Source organism: Podarcis pityusensis (genome assembly GCF_964106645.2).
Source record: "Podarcis pityusensis genome assembly, chromosome: 2".
Lineage (NCBI taxonomy): Eukaryota > Metazoa > Chordata > Lepidosauria > Squamata > Lacertidae > Podarcis > Podarcis pityusensis.
The window spans coordinates 14,694,616-14,708,483 of record NC_138029.1 but is presented as its reverse complement, the minus strand read 5'-3'; the positions used below and the strand labels follow the sequence as shown (position 1 = coordinate 14,708,483).

General features: G+C 45.2%; 2 protein-coding genes across 8 annotated transcripts in view; both read left to right on the top strand.

Annotated features, from left to right (window-relative positions):
- LOC308471025 (homeobox protein Hox-D3-like) overlaps window positions 1-13,868 on the top strand; it is a 148,676-nt gene that overhangs the window by 58,055 nt on the left and 76,753 nt on the right. The window contains exon 1 of one of the 7 annotated variants that reach the window (XM_080994899.1): window positions 1,254-1,512. The exons of 4 other annotated variants lie outside the window; for them this stretch is intronic. The gene's annotated coding sequence lies outside the window, so the exon portion shown is untranslated. Of the gene's footprint in view, window positions 1-1,253; window positions 1,513-2,276; window positions 2,881-13,868 lie in introns of those variants that run through there. 2 more of the 7 variants (XM_080994898.1, XM_080994895.1) reach the window with 2 other exon arrangements.
- The window catches only part of HOXC5 (homeobox C5), a 62,121-nt gene that overhangs the window by 39,738 nt on the left and 8,515 nt on the right, over window positions 1-13,868 (top strand). The gene's annotated exons all lie outside the window — the stretch shown is intronic.

The window sequence follows — 13,868 nt, the reverse complement described above, 5'->3', positions numbered from 1 at the left end:
TTAATTAATTAGTAGTTCTATCTGCAGCTAACAAAAACTATCACATGGCATGGTAATAACAGAGTCACTGGACAGTTGGTTCTTGAACCTTTTATATAAAAGCTACTTTCACTAAAGTCATTGGGACTTACTACTAATAATATTGAGGGACGGGGCACTGGTCACATTGGAGGGGAACGATAGGGTTTTCTTCTGAGTAAACAGGGATAGGATCAGGTTGCACTTGCTTCTACTTGAGAGTAATACCCGCGTACACCTCAAAGTTGATTCCGCTGACAGCAAGCAGGACCTGCTTGGGAATAAAATGTGGAGGACGTAACGCCTCCAAGGCTGTTCAGCTGGCGGGTCTTGGGATTGGGACATTGCACCCTGAATCTTAGATACAGGAGAGCGTGGATGTTGCAATTCTCCCAACATCTGCTCTAGCATACAACAAATGCCCCTTTATCGGATCAGGCTTACTGCCATGCAAGAGTGTGGAAGATTGCAATTCCATTTAATTTATAGTAGATTTGGGCTTTCTAGATCCCTCGCATTTTATTTAAGACATGGCTGACTGCATCCTCAGACTACGTTCAAAACATCTTAGCAGAAACAAGCCTACAAACCTAGACACCTTAACCTGGGAGTAAGTCCAGCCTCATTGAACTCAGCGGGTCTTACTTCCGAGTAACCATGGATCGGCTCCGGCTCTGCATCCCTTGGAACTTACCTCCAAGGAAGTTTGGGGCAGGGTATACCAATCCACCATTCTGAATGGTTTGTAATGAGAAACGTGACATTATTTAAAATGGGTATGAAAGTCTAAGTCTCCTCTCAGGCTGTTCTGCAAGTCCTTGGTCTCCCTTAAGGTTGCATTCGGCTTACTAGATAGCTATAGCGTCGTCTTTAAAGGCTTCAGTCCTAAATCCTATTGAAGTACATCGAACAGCCATGAGTCAGACTGCAAGGGAACAGCCAGGTCATTCTGTGGGTCTTCTGCAGCGCATGAAATGTGTGTGTGTGTGTTATTTAGGTTGGATCCCTTCAAAATACACATGGTAATCTGTCTGCCTGCTATGGATAGTCATCGCCAACTTGTCTCCCCAGTTTAAGAAATTGCAGTTTTCAGGCAATTCTCTCTCCACCCCCCCCCCCCGCCCCGCCACAAGTTGTGATTGCAATTGCATTTTGTTTCCATTTGGTTTCATTACATTTTCTAAAGCTTTGCGTTTGGGAATTTGCCTCTGTGTAAAAACTTCCAAAGGGAACAGATCCAAAAGCTGCCTTCAAAGTTGTATAAAATTTATTCAGCAGCTTTTCTTTTTTTTTTTAAAGTGCCAAGTTAACAGCTCTCTTTGCAAGGGCCTTTGCGAGCGACCGTATATCTTCCTCCTGTCTCTTGAAAGCGATCTCTGGGTATGGAGGTGCCTGGATTAGCCCCTGGCTCTGCGTGGAGCAGGCGCTATCTCGGAGGGGAGCAGAATGAAATGTGCTAAGCGGTTCAGATCCTGGGGATGAAAAGGAGTCTTGGTTTGTACACGTCTTTAATGGCTGGCAGTGTTTATTTCCAGAATAATTGGGGAGGGGGTGTTGGGTGGACGGGAAGGTTGCGTGTGAATTTAAAAGGGACGCTCCGGCAGCAGACGCAGAAGATGCGAAGTGAGGTTGCGATTCCAAGCGAGACTTATTCCTAAGAAAAAGTTGCTCTGTGAAATCGGAGGGGCAAAGTTATGGAAGTTTTGTACTTTTGATAAACCTCAATGGGACGTTAACTACTAAGGGGGGGGGGGGAGATAGGGGAACGATCCCTGACAGAAATAGGGGCCGATACTAGGAACTTCTACTCTGAAGGAAGTCCCGTCGACTTCAGTTGGACTCCACCTTCAAACAATTGTACCTTGCAGAGCAATCCTGTGTATGCCTACTCAGAAGTAAGCCCCCCTGAACTCAGAGAGGCTTACTCCCGGGTAAGTGGGCACAGGAGTTGCCGTCTTACTCGCTTTTAAAGCTCTGTGATTTCAAGAGGAGAAAGGGCAAGTGGATCGATTTCTCCCGCTGAGACCCTATAAAACTTAAAAGGTGTTTAATCGCGGCTCTTAATGTTAGGAACAAGGCCATGCGTATGTATGGATAGATGATAGATAGGTAGATAGATATAAAAGTTTTTGACACAAAGATCCACAATTCAGTAAAGCCTAAAGTCTGGCTTCTGGCTTCCTCTTTAAACCGGATTGTAGACCTCAACCCAACGCAAAGCTTGAGGGGTTTGGGGTTTCTGTGAATGGGGGGCAAGGAGTAATTAATGTTTGACTGATTAAAATCCTCATGTTGCGGCTTAGCTGGATTGTGGATCGCGCCGCTTGCAGAAAACACACAATATCTACTCGCCGCCGCACCACATTTCCGGGACCGACAAAAAGGTTGCATCACGGCCAGGGCTTTAAACCTTAGCAAAGAATACGTAGAAAGCAATATATAAACATATTGAACAGCACGATCATTGAACGCAAATCGGTCTGAAGAGTCTCCTGCCCTATATATTTATATTGGACCAGACCGAGGAACGCTGGAGAAGGTCACGGTTCTCTCTCCTTAGCTTCCCACCCCCACCCCTCTTTTCCAGGCTTGTTATTAAGAAAGCGCCTTGTTGGTTCCTTCCACTAGATATTCTCCAACCACACCCGAAGAAATACGGTCGTTCTCGGGTGGTGGTGGTGGTGGGAATGTTTATTCTCCGAGGGCAAAAAGCACAGAGGCGCGTTTCTGAAACGTAAGCAGTTCTCTTCTATCTGGAAACCATCTTGCTGGGCACGAGACAACTTCTTCCTAAAATGGGTAGAAAAATAATAATCTCGGGATCCGCATCAGGATAGCTCAAGGGGAGATAAATCACGAGAGGTTTGTTTTATTTGTGTGGGGCCGGGTGTGTGTCTATGTATGTTTACCTGTCGGTATCCATGGCTGCATGCATTCGCTCCTCAGCGTGGATAATAGATGTTTCCCAGCCCAAACTCGGATTTCAGACATTCTGCTCCTCAGTCCTCTTAACACGTTTCCTGGAAAGTAACCCCATTTATTTCCAGAGAACTTACTACCGGGTATGCGTGCATCCGGATCTTGAAGCAGAGTATTGTGGAAAACCCGCCCCTTTACTTTCCAGCGAGGCTTAGGCTAGACTCCTACACCAGCTTTACCTGGGAGTAAGCCCCATTAAACTTGGTGGGATTTGCTTCTAAGCAGGCAGTTGTTCCACTCGGTTTGGTTAGCACTGAGGTAGCCCTTCTCCCTGCTTGGAATGGAGCAGGAGCAGGATCATGGCCCTTGACTTACACGAGGCTGAAAGATGGTTATTAGATGGCATTGAAACCTATGAGATTCTACGGTGTTTAGGACAGGATTCCGCACTTTTAGCGTGATGGATCAGGCCGTGTGTATTTGGGGTTTCTTCAGACGTTATGTTAGGGTCTTCTCAGGACACGATCCTCCTTGACTTAAGCATTTTAAGTTGCTTGATGTCAATGCGGGAGTGAAACTCTCTCAATGCCTAATTTTTCCTGCCTGAGCTTATTTCCTGATTGAGATAGTAGATATTCTAAGTTACTGTTATTATTTTAAAATGGACCCTCCTCTATATTTTTCACATAAACTATTTCCACCCACCTCTGGGAAGAGGATAAAAGTGAGAGGTCTCCACTCCTGTGTATGTGCGCGCCATTTTTACAGTACTTTTCACCACAAATCTAGCGTACCTGGCCTGGATCCACGGAAACTTTTATTATTTTTTAAAAATCGATCCAATAATTTCGGCTTAAATGTATCAATCCGTGTGCTCAGTATTGCTGGAGGAGCATGGTCTATTTGTGTGGGTACTGCTGACTACATAGCATAGGTGCCCAAACTCAAAAGGGTATAGATATGTTTGTATGACATGATGCAATTGTGCCAGAGTGTCTGTGCCTCAATGTACAGATGCCTATTTGTATATGTGTGTGTGCATCTCCACTGAAGGTCATTTATGCCTGTGTGTCTACCGTCTAGGTGTATATTTGAGGGCATAAACCTGCTAAATGAAAATAAATTGGGAGCTGCAGCTAATTTGTACATGATTAGAGCCCTAACTTGTTTGTGATTCTTCCTTCCTTTTGAATTTTAAGGATTGGATTGATTTGTTCATTTATTAAAATATGCATATATCACCTGTTAGGCCAGCATTTCAAGGAGGTGTACAGTAGTATCATAAAAGGCAATGTCCGTGTACCTATACCTATACAATTTACATCAAGCCCAGTCAGTCAGGAAGAATACCTGGCATTCTACAGCTGCTTAGCAAAGAAATGACCACAGCCAGGCCAACAAGGAGATTTTAGAGAGTATCAATGTTGGTGGCTGCCTTAGTTCTGGAGAGAGGCCATCCCAGAGTTTGGATGCCATGCAGAACAGGCCTTCTTGCTGGTTGTTGCCAGATGGCCATCTGCAGGCTGAGCCACAACCTGGAAGGCCTTTGATGATGATTTCCGTAACTGGGAAGATCTGCATTGCTAACCTGGTCTCCAACTGCTTAGGATCTTATACGCTATATTAAAACCTTAAACCTAACCTGGTAGCAAACAGGTGTACTAGTAGGTATGTCTACCTGAGAGAGGCCTGCAGGGCACAAACATGCATTTTCTGTTGTGCCTGTGTGTTACTGCTAGCTGGTATCACAACCATAGATACCACTTGTCACCACAATCCGAGGCATACTTTCTTAGATGTAAGCGGTTCCTACATGTACTACTATATCAACATTTGATTAGCATGCATTTCTGATACATGGTAAGTGAAAGTGTGAACTGACTATTGAAAAGTATTGTGTTTAAGGTAGCCTGGGGAGAATGGGGAAAGTTCTGTTTGGCGTGTGATATCTATAGTGGCCATTCACACACAGGAGGCAACACCAGATGTTTCAGACTTTGAGTGAACCAGTCCTATGATGTGTGATAGGTTGTGTGAACTAGCCTTAAGGCCCTTTCACAAAGGCGTGGGTCTCCCCTCCACATGTCACAGAATCATGGAGTTGGAAAGGATAATCTGGCTCAACCCCTGCAATGCAGATGTCCTATAGGGGGATAGGACCAGCTACTTTGGTGTTATCAGCACTACGCTCTAACCAACTGAGCTATCCAATTATCTTTTCCCTTCTGCTTGGATCTAGGACTGCAAAGAACAATTCATACTTGAAGAAAATCCAGGGCAAAAATTCTGCAGTGTGGATGGGCTAGAGTTGCTCCTTAACCCCTCACTTAAAAATAAATACTGCTAGGAAGCCAATGCCATTGGAACTAACTTTCTCCCGTGTCCAGGGGTTCCAGGTTCAAACCCATTCCCTGTGTGCCATTCAACCCCAGTGGTCCTGAGTACCAGTTGGGCACGAGTGCCTTTGGATCCAGTGGGCTGGAGTTTCACCCCTCTAGCCACCTCTTCCCAAAAAGTTCTCATGGACATCAGGAGGATGTGCCTATGAAAACTTACTGGGCCACGTTTTGCAAGGATCGCGTGACGTTCCGTGGAGGTTTGGCTTGGCCCGCGTTTGTTACGGAGAGGGAATTCCTTGCAAGACTCCTCGGGAACGTCTGGCAGAGTCGAGCTCTAAAAATCAAATGTCTGGCTGCAGATGTTTGGGAAGAGAGGCACTCGCCCCCCTTCCCCTCCGCGTGGTGTGCTGAATCAAGCACAGCTCCAGGGCCTGCGATCGCATGGCCTGTACATGCTTCTTCCTTCCTGTGCGAGTGCGATTGCTATGCTATGTGCGCGCCTGCGTCTATCTATATCTTTTTAGATCGGTCGATCGAGATAGAGAGATAGATAGATAGATAGATAGATAGATGATAGATAGATGGCATGGGACTTTTTTGGGTGAAGAGAAAAAGAGAGAAAGAGAGGGAGGGAAACAACTCTTCTTCCTTCTAAACAGTGAAGCCGGGGAAGACCACACGTCCACAATCTAACTTGTTACATTAAAGATACTACCTCCCACACAGACACAGAGTGGGTGTTATCAGATCAGACCGACTGGGGGAAACAAGGAGATACAAGGGGGGTGGGCATTCCTGAAATGCTCCTTCTTCATTCCTAAAATCCCATTAGTCTCTGCGGGTCAAGCAGCCACGTCTGACGTTTGTTACGAAACAGCTTGTCCGTGTTCCGCCTGGATCTTTCAAAAGCCATTCATCCTTCTTCGACTCCCTGACCCTTTTGTCCGGATGAGCCCCACATACTTCTAGCCAAGGGGGCAGAGAGAGGGGGCGGGAGGAGGGTGCTGCTGACCTGGAGACACCTTTGCAGCTGGATCCGGCCTGGTTTTAGGCACAGCCGTTGTAAGAAGACTCTCCCCGCACCAAATGGGGAGAACACCCGTCCTTCGCCCTGTTTTTTTGTTTTTTAAAAAAACCCTTCCAGTTTCTCTCCGCCCCCCGCTTTTGCTATTGCTTCATCTTTAGTCTTTTTTGGACTTATCTGTCTTCGGTCTTCCTCTCTTCTGTCTCTGGCTGGTTACTCGCTGCAGATATTAGCCGGCAGCGATTCTCTGTGACGACCTGCCAGAGAGTCCTTAAAAAAAAAAAAAAGGAAAGGAAAGGAAAAAATACGAGCCCTTCGTGAGCAATCTCCGAGTTGACTTTACAGTTTTCGCTGCTTTGGTGAAAGGTGATTCCCTCTGCAGGAGTTTGAGAGCGGTCCTCCTCTCCCACTCGGTCCCAACGTTTTGGCCAGCAAGCTATAAAGATGGGCAGCGATAAAAGCCAAGAGAAATAACTATTCATTTCAGTTAAATTCCCTTAGTGCCCCAAGGAAACCTTGGCCCCTACCCTCAAATTCATGCCCCCTGAATTATGCCGCCTGCATGTAGGATGCTGATGCAGTCCTTACCTCGAAAAACTCAAGACTGCACGTTAGCATATGGTCGCAGAACAGAGTCAGAGGTGATCATCAAATGCTGAAGGCTGGGGAAACAGACCAACAAACCCATCGCTTTATTATTCCGATGGCAGTCGGTATTCCACGACAGTCATTTTGCTGGCCTTTCAAGTAGAATACCCGGATTCCTCGCACGTTTACGCCGGAGTAAGCCCTACACATTTCTGGGGGACTTGCCTCCTAGCGTTTGGAAGAACCTGAGATAGGAAGATCGGTTAGCTTGCCTAGAATAAATTAAATCGGCACAGTTTGGAGATTTGGATGGGAAGGTGAGTGTGTATGAGGCACACCTAACCAGTGTTGTTTTATTGGCAATGCGAGCAATCCAGACCCGTGGAAAGTTTATGTACCGTTGAAATTAATGGGATTTGCACACATCCTCCAGTAAGTGGAAAGGCATGTCATTCAAATCAATAGCACATGGTGCCTTCAGGATCCTTGCGTCCAGAGCCTATGGATGTTCTTAAGTGTCACTGAGCTGAATAGGATGTAGGCTTGCTTTGCAGTGCTTTGAGTAGCACCTCTTTGGTCGTATCATAAGATACAAAAGGTACCGGGAAGAGGCTGGGATTTAAACGTGCTTTGCGGGATCCAGTCTCAGTTCTGAAGCATGAGCACACTCGGAGCTCACTTTAGTTGACAGCCCGGATACTTACTTCCAGGTAAATGCGCGGTCGAGGCCAACGCATCCATCCCTTAGCATTCATTGGAGGATCTACATAACAAATGTTAACAATCTGAAAGTCATTTACCAAAGATACCTCCCAAAGATTCCCAGGAACTGCACTGCTGCAGGTGCTATGAACTTCTCCAAATAGCATCGTTTCTAATGACCCCTTAGTTTGAGGAATTAACTTTAAAGAGGTTTGAAAATGGTTTAAATCTGCAATGTAACTCTATGCGACTTTGTTCAAATTAATACATCGGTCGACGGATAGCAGAAATTAATAATGTCTTGAGGCCTATCTAAATATATGTAATCTGTATGTATAAACACACCCACCCACACCATCAGGCAACCTTTGTATTAGACTATGCAAATATTGTAACGATAGTTTCACCATACAATACTTACCGCCCATTGAGTGATTGTCATGTGAAAAACCTCGTAATAATGTTGCGGATAAGGTGCATGTTAAGCGGATTGGGTGGGGAATCGGGTTTTCTCTTCAGTTAAGGATTCTGGACCAAATATCACTGCTTGTGCTCCTGATCGAACAGATCTGGGTTGAAATCGAGGTCTGGTCAATACTGAACTAGTCACATGGACCACCGGTCATCTAGCACTGCTGAACTCTTTTAAAACCCTTATTCTGTCCACTAAATTATTTGCCTTCTCTTATGAATTAAGCAACTCCATTGGACTGAGACACCATATCGATTTCTGGGCAGGGTCACGCCAAGGGCAAGTGGCGTCCAGCTGGGATTTGGGACGAGTGTGGTAACAAGAGAGGGTCAGTTTGGGGCAGCCCCAAAAGGCCTACTTCGCTATCATACACATGGACCACCACTCCGAATTAGGAGCAGTTGACTGACTCCACTGAAAGTTCTGTCTGCAGTGTTTGATATGTTGTGGCTCCTTCACTCACGCGGGTATCCTATTGATGCTGCAGTTTCGTCAGCCGATGAGCTGTGAGTTAGCTCAAGGGGGTTGGGGTTATAAAGTAGCTTCAGATTTCTGGTGGGGTAGGAAGCTCTTTGGAGTGGCCTTGGGCAAGTCTTCACTTTGAGTTTTAGTTTAATCAATTGCACAGCTTAAGGCAAAGTATATGGTCGGCCCCTTTGATCCTCATACCAATCTAATCAGGTAGGTTAGGCTGCACGAAAGCTTATACCAAGAACTAACTTAGTTGGTCTTTAAGGTGCTACAGGAAGGAATTTTTCTATTTCGACAAGCTCACTCAATAAGCTTTCGAAAAGGACGAGTCTTGTAAATTTTGTGGCTGTGCGAGGATTTGAACCCAAGTCTCCCCGAGTAGAGCTTCAGTTGTGTCACGCACAACTATCTCACCGAAGAACAAGATCCCGCTTCTTTTTTTAGACAGCGATTTCCCTTGTTAGGGGTTGTCTACCTTTAATCCCACGACTTCTTGGGGGGGGGTGTCAAATGCGTTTAAAACCAACCGGCGATTCATTGAAAAGTGGTACAAAGTCGAAAAGGATCTGTCAAACCCTGGACTCTATTGTAACCAAAGCACCAGCCCATGCTTTCTAAGAATTTTCAAAAGTGATAGGAGGTCTGTGTGTGTTGAGATAGATTGCAGATCTCCACGCTGCAATGACTACAACTGTAAAAATTTGCTTTGGCCAGGAAAGTGCAGATTACTCCACCTCCTTCCCTCACCCTGTTAAAGACTTGAGGGATGCTAGAAAAAGAAGAAAAGAGGGGCGGAGGTTGTGTGGAGACAGGCGGAGACCACACTGATGTCTGGCACCCGACCTTGATTTCACAATAGATTGTAATATTGACTAAAAAATGGCGTTCTCTGTCAATTTTTCTCCTTTATTCAACATAGAACAGGATGTTAGCAACGTTAACTTAACATTCCTTATTTTTACAGATAACCTGGCCTGAATTCTTTATTTAGTTTATCCTTTCCCCACTCCACTCTGAGATCCATAAACTTGCAAGTCTTTCACTATATCAGATGCCAACAAGAAAAGGGACGTGAGTTACCAAAGCACCCAGAAAGCTCAAATAACTGCAAAAAGATAACCCACAAACTGTTCTGAGGAGTGGGGAGGGGGCGAAAGAGAAGCCGTCTCTGAAGTCCAGCCAACCCTATACCATAAAATAATGCATACGTTATTAAAGATCAGGGGGCTGAAGTTCTAGTTTCACTCAAATAGGAGTAAATTCATTGCAAGCCGTGCTACACACTAAGCTATATGCATTTACCTGGAAGACAGGATTGCGCTGTAAGGGACAGAGACAGACAATGATTATTCTAGATATATTTAGAAAGTGGACTGTACAGAAAATACTGTGATCTTCTACCTATAGCATTGCTGCTGTTTTCCGGATTGCCCGGCCTCAGCCCTGGAGCATACGAATATGCCTCTCAGCCCTGGAGCCTGAGCAAGTGCAGAGCGTCCATCTTTCATTGGTCAGTAGCCAACTGCACTCCCTCACAAATATGGATGTTAATATTAGCCTTGGATTTATTTATTTTTGTACTCCTCCACGCTGAAAATCCATGGCTGATAACTTTGAGCTTCTGAACTTCTCCGGTTGGGGTGTTGGAGGAAAGAAATCCTTGCTTAAACGTCTTCGGAACTCCCATGTTCTCAGTAGGTTGAGGCTGAGCTCCACCCACTAACCTCCGGAAGGAACCCCAAAGCCAAAAGCTTTTTTAAGGAAAGAAAAAGGGGGAGGTGGTTGGTGGAGCTGGCAGACGAGTTTCACCTGAGGGCTACGTTCCAGACTGATGAATTCTCGTCTGGAGAGGCCACAATTTTCTTTCGTCAGAATCTCGCAAGCCTGTGTAGGCAGGGAAGGACGGGGAAGGCGCTAGGAGCCACCCCTCCTCCAAACAGCACGATGTACTTCAGTGGAGCTCTTTGATTGATTGTATCTACATTTGGGGCATCAATAACACCAGCAAAGGCTTGCCCTTCATTGGAAGCCCCTGTCCTTTCTACCAGGGATGCGATTTTAGAGTAGGGCGGATGGGGACAGGACCCAGGAAGGACCAACGGCTCTTGGATGCATCCAAGACGAAGGAGCATGAATGCTGCGATACAACCATATGTGTTCACAAAGAGGTATTAGGAGCCGTTGTCATTTGAGTCACTTCATTGTTTTAACTATAGGTCATAAAAAATAGAACATAAGTGTTGGATAAAGGTGGTCTCTCCCTCCCTCCCCCCCCTCTCTCTCTTTCTCACACACACACACACACACACACACACAGAGGCTTATTTTTCCTACGGGAGAAAATATAGGTTAACACAACGACGAGTCTTGAAGCAACTTACAGGACTAGCAAATTTATCATGGGAAAGCTTTCGTGGGTTAGAGTGCACGATCTATGCTATCGGATGCAAGGTGCCGCAGCAGGCTAACATGGCTACCTCTTCGTGGAGTGAGGGGTGGGGGTGGGGAATGTGTTTTTCAAGAATAATCATACGTGGCCTGAATTACGGGTCAGAGTAGAGGGGGGCGCCGGGAAGGACGATCATCACTTTCCTTAAATGGCGCCTCTACTTGCTGTCCTTTTGTGTTCATTCTCCACCCCTGAGCATTGCGGAATAGGGTTTTGATTACTAAGGCCTGCCGATTTGTGGTAGGACAAAGGTTGGGAATGAACGACGCCTTGGAGCAAGGGCAGCACAAGACGACACTTAACAGTGCTGCAACCTTTCTTTGAGGCATGCATTCAAAACAGTTCCTTCCTTCGCTCCAAATTTTAGCAAGACTTCATTCTTTCTCTTTAGTTTGGGCTGCTGAGCTGTCACTAGTAAAAGCTCCGGTCAGTCTCCTTAAATGTTATCCTTCAGGTCAGTTGTACTGCAGCCACACACACACACACACACACACACACACACACACGTCTGTGGCTTTGTCTATCTGAATTCGTTAAGTGAGGGCACTCGGAGGTCACTGGCTAGTGGAGCCGCTTCTCTCCTCTCACCGCGCCGCCCTTTTCTCCATTGCTCCCCTAAACGATTCAGTTTTCACCAATGGAAACTCTTCATTATGGATTGACCCTGCAGCCTGGCTGCTTATTATTATGGGACACTCACACGTGAAAAGGAAGCCTGGACAGAGTCCAGCCGGTGGTTACAAAGTGTTGTCATAGAGCATGTCCTAGTAATCAGATGGGAGGAAAAAAATGTGGGTACAAAAAGTCCTTATCTCGGGCTCCCCAGGCAGGACCCAACTCAGTAACGCATGGATATTTTAAGTAATAAACATGTACGTTTCTCAGAGGATGTGCATAATGTTTTTCCTTCCTCCAAAGGAAAGGAAACACATCCCTCACTCCAGCTGAATCTACACTACAGAAATGTAGGGTTTATCTGATCTGGGTTTATGTGATTTTAACATTTGACATGGCTTCCCCACAACATTTCTTGGAATTGTAATTTGATGAGGTCACTCAGAATTGTTGGCTAGTGCTCCAAACATGTCTCTCAGAACTATGGATCCCCGGGGAAAGGGGAAAGAAATGCTTCCCTTCCCCTTCTCATGTCCCAAGGTTGTCATGCCGAGACACCTGAGATGGACGATAAGAAGAGCCCTGCTAGAACAAACCAAAGGCCCATTTGGACAATGTACACACAATACATTTTAAGCACCCTGGAATACTGGGAACTGTAGTTAGTTAAGGTTACTTGGAATTGGAGCTCTGAGGGACAAACTGTAGTTCTCAGGATTTGGGGGTGGGAGAATGTACTTTAAATGCATGGTATGTTCTAGCATCCTGTCTCCTAGTAGCCTACTAGATGTCTTTGGGAGGGCTATAAGCAGGACATGAGAGCACTAGTATTCAGAGGCATAATGTGTCCCTGATATTGGTGTACTATATAACCCTCATTTACTTGTAACAGACTCACAGAGAACAGGATATTATCACCTATGATTCAGCCACCATAGTCCTGTCAGTGAAGGGACTCTCTTGATGCTTCTGTGCTGCTACATAACCAAAGTTCTCTAGGCAAGAGTACATTGAAATACAAAATAAACAATAAAAATGCAATTGCAATACAAAAATTATTGCAGTATAGATCAAGTGATAAAATTAACTGCAGGCAGGTCTTAAAACTTTATAAAGCCAATCCTCCTAACAGAAGCCATCTCAAGATCAGGACATGACATGCATGCCTGGTGGTGTGAGGGAAATGCAGCTTTCAGTGACCATGTGGCTCATTCAACTTCTGATAAAGTTTTCCTCAAAGCTCTATGTATGTTACCATGCAGAGTTTGGTTTTAATCTATTTCTAGAGGATGGGAGAAGGTGCTTTGGCTAATGTGCCATAAGAATTTTGGCTGATGGTTATGGTTACCGGTTAGCCCAGCACTTGTGCCTTTAACAGCCCAACACCGAAAACCAGAAATTAAACAGGTGATTTATTGCCCTCACTACTTGTGTCTCCATGCCAGGAAAAGCTTCATCTGGTAAATTTCTGTCTGTCAGGCTTCTGTTAACGATGGAAACATTTATTTAAAGGGCCATTTGATCAGGTTTACTATGTGTATACACTAGGGTCATTCATAAAGTGTCTGAACTATTACAAAGGAAGAAAGCAGGAAGTTAAGCTTTAACAAACGGTGGCAGGGGAGGGTACTTAGCAGAATAATCTACTATATATTTATTTAGTATCAAAACATTCCTCTTTCTTCTCCCATCCCTTGCCTCCATGCATTCGACTCTGGCATGGTTCATATCATACAATGTCATGTATGAGTTCTTTACAAAAAAATAAATACTGGAAGTTTGATGACCAGCAATAGAATGTATGAAGTGACTTCGTTGAAAAGCATTTTATCTAAGTTGATGTGAAAGTTCTGTGGCATTATATATGTGAGACCCCATTTCTGACACGCAGTTATCATTGGGTGTTTTTAATCATCAAATGATGGACACACATGTGGTAACAGCTCTTTATTCTTTGGTTTCGCTAATCTCCCCTTTCTGCACATCCCACGTGCTGCTTATGTGCTTCTTTGCTCCCATCTGTTCCCAAGACTCTCCCAATTTCACTACTCACCCCAGCCTACTGCATAATGGGAAGATCTGTAAGCACAAACTCATACCCATCCCATTCAGGCAGTCATTAGGTGCACAGCTTCTTATCTTCGGTGAGGTGGTAGTCTCATGTTCTTTCAGAGCATGCCCTGGAAATATGAGGTGGTAGTCTCATCTTCTTTCAAAGCATGCCCTGGAAATGCTCAGTTTTAGCCTAGCTGCACTCATTAGCTTTCAGGC